Source organism: Triticum dicoccoides, chromosome 6A, assembly GCF_002162155.2.
Source record: "Triticum dicoccoides isolate Atlit2015 ecotype Zavitan chromosome 6A, WEW_v2.0, whole genome shotgun sequence".
Lineage (NCBI taxonomy): Eukaryota > Viridiplantae > Streptophyta > Magnoliopsida > Poales > Poaceae > Triticum > Triticum dicoccoides.
The window spans coordinates 514966182-514973724 of NC_041390.1; positions in this window are offsets into that span (position 1 = coordinate 514966182).

Genomic DNA, 7543 nt, shown 5'->3' on the forward strand with positions numbered 1-7543 from the left:
GTAGATCTTCACGAAGTAGGCGATCTCCTTGCCCTTACAAACTTCTTGGTTCAACTCCACAATCTTGTCGGAGGCTCCCAAGTGACACCTAGCCAATCTAGGAGACACCACTCTCCAAGAAGTAACAAATGGTGTGTAGGTAATGAACTCCTTGCTCTTGTGCTTCAAATGATAGTCTCCCCAACACTCAACTCTCTCTCATAGGATTGGATTTGGTAGAAAGAAGATTTGAGTGGAAAGCAACTTGGAGAGGCTAGAGATCAAGATTCATATGGTAGGAATGGAATGTCTTGGTCTCAACACATGAGTAGGTGGTTCTCTCTCAGAACATATGAGTTGGAATGGTGTGTGTGTTCTGATGGCTCTCTCTTCTAATGAAGAGGAGGTGGAGGGGTATATATAGCCTCCACACAAAATCCAACCATTACACACAGTTTTCCAATCTCGGTGCGACCGAATCAATAAACTCGGTCGAACCGATTACACAAATTCGGTGAGACCGAATTTGGTAATTAGCTAACTAGAGAGTTGGTCAGGCAAACTCGGTGGGACCGATTTGCTCTTTCGGTGAGACCGAGTGGAACTCGGTGAGACCGAAAAGTTACAAAGGGGAAACACTAAGTTTACATTGCAATCTCGGTGGGACCGATTCGCTCTTTCGGTGAGACCGAAAAGTTATGAAAGGGAAACAGAGAGTTTGCAACCCCATCTCGGTGAGACCGAGATCCCTATCGGTAGGACTGAATTGCTAGGGTTTGGCAGTGGCTTATGACAAATGAAAACTCGGTGGTGCCGGATAGGAAGAATCGGTAGGACCGAGTTTGGCTTAGGGTTTAGGTCATATGTGGATATGGGAAAGTAGTTGAGGGTTTTGGAGCATATCACTAAGCACATGAAGCAAGAGGCTCATTAAGAAACACCTCATCCCTCCTTGATAGTATTGGCTTTTCCTAAAGACTCAATGTGATCTTGGATCACTAAAATATAAAATGAAGAGTCTTGAGCTTTTGAGCTTGAGCCAATCCTTTGTCCTTAGCATTTTAAGGGTTCCACTTTCACATCCATGCCATGCCAATCATTGAGCTTTCCTGAAATAATCATCTTGGAATAGCATTAGCTCAATGAGCTATATGTTGTTATGAATTACCAAAACCACCTAGGGATAGTTGCACTTTCAATATCCCCCTTTTTGGTAATTGATGACAACATATAGATCAAAGCTTCGACAAATGATAATAAGCATGAAATATATCGTCGCTTTGAGAGGTATGTGATAAGTAAGATCTCCCCCTAAATTTGTGCATATTTAAAATTTGCTTTGGACTGCAAATGCACAGGGAGTTAGAATCATGGGTTACTCTTCCATGTCACATACATCTTGGTGGAGCGCTTAAAATGATAAGAATGAAATACATGCACTCATTACCAAGAATAGTGAATGATCACATAAGATAGATAAGATAATAGCATTCATCAAGCATTAAGTGTAGCTTATGATCAAACACATGATCATCAATGTCTCACAAGCATAGTATCTCAAGCATTCAAAAGCAAACAAGTTCGAAAAACCACCAAATAAAGCAAGAGAGAAAAAAAGCAACACTCTCTCTCTCGAAGCCTATGATCTATACATCTTCTCCCCCTTTGGCAACAAGTTACCAAAAAGTTCCTAGAAAATGCTTAGCACTAGATCAACGCTCAGGCTTGATCTTCTGGTGGTGGTGGAGTCCGGATCACTCCAAGGATGAAGGCTTCGGTAGATGCTGAAGTAGACGCTGGAGTTGGAGCTGAAGTAGATGCTGGAGCTGGTGGAACTGAGGCTGTGGCTGGTGCTGAGGTGGTGGCTCTTGTGTCAGCAACTGGCACGGCAGACGACCTCAGACCTCTTGGCACTCTGGCAAATGCATGAGTGGTAGTCCTGCCTCTCCTCTCCTGCATGTCCTCCTGGAGCTGCTCCACTGCAGACTGAACTTCCGTTACTTTGACATCCATGTCATAGAACTTCTGTTACATGATTCTCTCTAGGCTCTGCTGATTTTGAGTGAGGATGGCCAGACTTTGCTCAATCCTCAGCGTGGATGCAATCAAGTAACCAAGCTGCTCTTGTTTGGTCTTTAAGAAATATTTAGATGCCTCCTCTTGAGTAGGCATCTTGGCAGCTTTCTCCTTCCTCGCCTTCTCCTTCTTTGCGTATGCTTGGGCAGATGATGGCTCGTTCTCAGTCATGACAACTTGATTGTCCTCAAAATCTGGACGGATGGGCAAATGTTCCTTGTCCAATAAGTATATGCCCGTGCCCATCTTGGAGTTGATGAGCTCCTAAATTTGAGAGGCATATCCGCAGCTCCTCTTCTGATCTGCTGCAGTCCTCTTGATTGTTTCCACTATGAGGCTCATCACTTTGAACTTCTGGGGCACATCAAACACATGTAGCAAGTTGATAGCATGGCCTCTGATCATCTTGTGATCACCTGACTTGGGCAATAAGGTGTGCCTCAAGATCCAATTGATATTCGGGAGCCCTGACAGAAGGTAATATACTGAGCCAAACTTGAAGGTTTCAAGTGCTTCATTTGGGATCTCCTTGTACATATTTGACATTGAGTTGTGGTCCATTTTCTTCTTGGCATAGATATCCAAGTCATCATCTTGCTCCTTTGGGGCATTAATGATCTGTGCCCACTCAGCAACTGTGGATTGGTACCTTGTACCCTCAGACATCCATGTGATCCTCCCATCTGGATAAAAATGTGCCGTGGAGTAGAACTGCATTATAAGCTCCTCATTCCACTTTGTGAGCTTCTGCCCAACAAAGTCAGCTACTCCACAAGCTATGAAGCTGTCCTGAACTCCTGGGTAGTGCTCCTCATTGTCCTTAATGCATTGCCAATCAACCCATCGCATATCACAGACAATGGGCTTCTTATCTAGCAGCACTGTCTCATAAAAATCCTGCTGCTCCTTGGTGTGAAACCTGTAGTCAACTGCTGTCCTTCTCCTTGAAGCATACAGGTCTGCTTCTCTCCACTTCCTTAGCCCTGAATCTCTCCTGAGCTTCATGTCCTCAGCCACAGGATGAGCATCGTTGTGGTCTGGGATCTTGGGCTTTAGCTTTCTTAGGACATTCTCTTCCTCTTCTTCAGCAACAGTCTCAGGCACTGGGGCCTTGTGATTCTCAGCTGCAGGAATGCTTCTTGTGTTCCTCTTTGGCTTTGGCTTTGGAGCTGGCTTGGCCTTGGAAGCAGCCCCCCCTGATTTTATGGCATCTCCCATTAGCTTGGGTGCCTTGGGTACTGGTGCAGCTACTTCTTCTTCTTCTTCCTCTTCCATGATGGAAGCTTTGCCAAGCACTCTAGCCACAGTCTTCTTCACCCTTTCCTTTCTTTTCTTGCCCTTAGCTGCAACTGGCTCTATGGGCTTCTCAGTTGACATTCTGGCCTTTGACATTGGCTGCCTGCCTGCTGGCCTTTTCATTTTCAGCCCTGGCTTTGTGCCTTGAGCTGGCTCAACTCTCTTGGAAGTGGCCTCTTCCTCTGCCACATAGTCTTCATCTTCGGAATCTGAAGTCCTCTTCTTCCTCAGTCTCGTGGCAGCCTTTGGCAAGTTGCTAGGGGTGCTCCTGCTGCCTTCATCTGAAGAACTTGAGGGACTAGTGCCCTCACTCATGTGCACCTGCTGTTCTGACATGTTTTGGCTATCACTTTGATCAGACATGCTGCAAACTGACTGCTGACCCTGTGAACAGATTATAGATGAGATAGAGTGGATGAGCATCACAAAATGCAGAGATTTTTGCAAAAGAATGATCCAAAAACTTAGTTTTAGTTTCCCACTGAAATCATCTCGGATCTACCGATTTTTAAACTCGGTGATACCGAAGCAGTTTGGCACCTGAACTGGTAAACCCGGTTGGACCGAGTCACAGTTCGGTGGCACCGAGACTGCTAGGGTTTCACTGAGTTCCAAAATCGGTCACACCAATAAGTAATTCTCGGTCAGATCGAGTCTCACTTTTGCAAAGGCATAAGCCAAATCGGTGGGACCGAGTTTTTCAACTCGGTGGGTCCGAGATGGTTTCGGCGGAAACCTAACCCTAAAATTTTCGAATCAAAGCTAATCTACGGGCGCATTGACTGGATAGGAGTGTTTCAATCGTGGCAAGAATCATGAAGAACACAATTTTCTAGGAATTGGATGGGGAATAGCACTGTGATCAAGTCCATACCCTAGTTTGGCGGAGACTTGCTACGGCGGCAACGGCAGGGCAGAATTCCCGTTGACGGCGACGGAGACCAGCTACCGGAGGCGGCTGGCGGCGAGAAGACGATCCGGAGACCACGAAGGCAGAGCAGGCTATCGCGCGGGCGAAGGGGTTTGGAGAAATTTCCAAAATTTTGCCCGTGACTATATATAGCCCGACCCTGTCGGTGTGACCGAGTGGAACAACTCGGTGGCACCGAGATTCATAACTGCAGCAGTTACTGAAACTCGGTGTGACCGAAATGTTCAAATCGGTTGCACCGAGATCGAAAACCTAGATCAACTTAATGATCTCGGTAGGACCGAAAGTGGAGTATCGGTCAGACCGAGAATCATAAAGAGGTTTTGGAAGTTTAAGTCTATGACGAATCGGGGACTCCGAGCGCTCCTCACACAGAGTGGTTCGAATCTGACTTGATCAAATTTTTTGATGCAGCATGAATAGAGTTTGAGACGAGAAAAGCATAGATAGCTAGAGGAGGTTCTTAGGCATTCTTGTCCATCCACTTGGCAAAAGAAGATAAAACCAAACAATCAAAACAACAAGTGGATGTCCTCAAATGAGTAAAATATGCAACCAGCATGCTCACACAATAAGATGGCAAATGAAATATGTGGCAAGGCATGCACAACCAATTCTAGCATCTATCAAGCAATTTGCGATGACTAGGTCATCTATATATGAGTATATTGACTTAGGAGTCAAGTGAGAACACTTGATCATAGGTCATACTCATCGTTTAAGCTCAAGTGGGGTTACCAATTTTACATAAAGCATTGTTGTGTTCACATCCTTAGAGTTGCTTTAGCTCAAGTCTTAGAGTAAAGCTCCCCCTAGATGTGATATCCCCCCTAAGAGGGATGAACTAACCTTGGGTTTTGTCGATGATGACTTCATGTAGATGTTGAAGATGTGGATGCTCAATGTTGATGTAGATCACTTGGAGCTATCCATTTGAGTGAATTGCACTTTCAATACCTACATGGGTTAGTCCCACAAGGAACAAACAAGGATATCCATAGACATAGAGTGATGCACACAAAAGATGATGTCCATGAAAACTTTTAGGTTACCTTGTCCCTTGTCTTACCAACAAGAGGGTTTGTGACTCCCTGAACTAGTGCAAGATGTGGAAATTGATTGCACTTGTTCTTGCCAAAATGATAAGAGTGAAGTATGTTGGCGGAGTCACCCTCAAGAACTCTCTAGTTCTTCTTCTTTTGGATCCACATCATCTTGATGGGAATCCTTGGAGTTGTAGTCGTACTTGATGAAGTGGAACTTGAAGTAGTCTTTGGAATCCACTTGACTAAGGTCTTTGGAGCTTCTTCAAATGCATCAATTTCCTCTTGAAGCTTATCCTTGCCTTTTTGCTTATAGTCTTGTGGTGGAAGATCATCTTGAGCTTGTGTCCCCTTGAAAGAAGTATACTTCTCTTGTTGAGGAATAAACTTTGTCTTGGGGTATTGATCTTCTTCCCACTCAACTCCATTGGCATTGAACTTTCGTTCAAAACCAACACCTTGATTCTTCCGGTGCATTCCTTGCTTGCGCACAATTTCCTCGAATTGCTTACTCCCGGCAAGGCTTTTGTACACTCCTTTCTCTATAATTCCCTTCAATAAGCTATTTTCTTGCTCAAGTGTAACTTGGCTAAGAGAATCATTAGTGAAATCAAGAGAGCTACTAGAAGTAACAATATTGGATTTAGCATGATCATTGTTACTACTAGAGGAAGAATCTTTCTTGTTCTTGTTACTAGACTTGACTTGAGGCATGTAAGTGGATAAGAGTAAATGCTTGGCAATGTAAGAAGAACTTTTCTTACGGAGATCATCATTGATTGCTTTTAAGAACTCACGCTCTTGCTCAAGATTGAGCTTTTCAAAGCGTAATTTCTCATGAGCTCTTAAAAGTTCTCGATGATCTTCGAAGATGGTTTCATGAGCTAACTTAAGAGTGTTTAGTTATTTAGTTAGGGCCTCAATCTTCTCCTTATCATTGTCATTCGTTTTATCTTGATTAGCATGATTAATTGACATTTCATCATAGTATTCATCACTAGAGTTGTCAACAAGCAAATCATCTCCTAACAAGTCATCTTCATCACTATTGAAATCAACATACTCGGGGTGTGTTACCTTAGGACCTTTGGCCATGAAGCATCTTCCAATTCCTTCATTTGGTGAGTCAAATATGTCGTAGGAGTTGGTTGACACAAGTGCTAGACCGGCAACACCTTCATCTTGAGTATCTTCGGAGTTGGAGTGATAACTTCTCTCGGAGTGGCTGTCGGAGTCAGAGCCGGATACCCATTCACCAACATGAGCTTGATGTCTTCGTCTTGTGTAGCTTCTTGATGATTTTTCCTTCCTTTCCGAATCCTTGCTTCTCCGTGAGTGTCTTCGTTCATAACGATCATCTCTACTCCTTCTCTCTCTTGGTGATGATTCTTTGCTTCTTCTTTTTGGAGAATCTTCTCTTCTCTTGTAGGGAGCCGTACACTCATTGGAGAAGTGTCCGGGTCTTCCACAGTTGTAGCAGTTTCGCTCTCGACTAGAAGATCTTTTGTCATTGTAGGACCTTGACTTGAAGCTTCTATCTTTTCTTCTACTCTTGTAGAACTTGTTGAAGTTCTTCACCATTAAGCTCAATTCTTCATTGAAGTCTTGTTTCTCACTCGACGATGTAGGGGCTTCACATGAGGCTTTATAGGCACCACTTGATTTGTTGTGAAGTCCCTCTTTATCCTTAAGTGACATCTCATGAGCAACAATTCTTCCAATCACCTCCGTTGGCTTGAGATCTTTGTAATTGGGCATCATTTGGATCTATGTGCACACGGTATCATATTTTCCATACAAGGCTCTTAGAATCTTCTTGATGATGAATCTATCGGTCATCTCTTCACTTCCTAAGCCGGCAATCTCATTTGTGATGAGAGCAAGCCTAGAGTACATTTTAGCGACACCTTCACCATCCTTCATCTTGAACTTGTCAAGTTGGCTTTGGAGCACATCCAACTTGGATTCCTTGACGGAGTCGGTACCTTCGTGCATATCAATCAAAGTGTCCCAAATTTCCTTTGCATTCTCAAGACGGCTGATTTTGTTGAATTCTTCGGGGCACAATCCGTTGAAGAGAATATCACAAGCTTGAGCATTGTATTGCAACATCTTCAACTCATCCGCGGTAGCTTCACGGTTTGGTTCTCTCCCATCAAAGAAGTCACCTTGCAAACCAACACACACAATAGCTCAAACGGCGGGATTATGTCCAAGA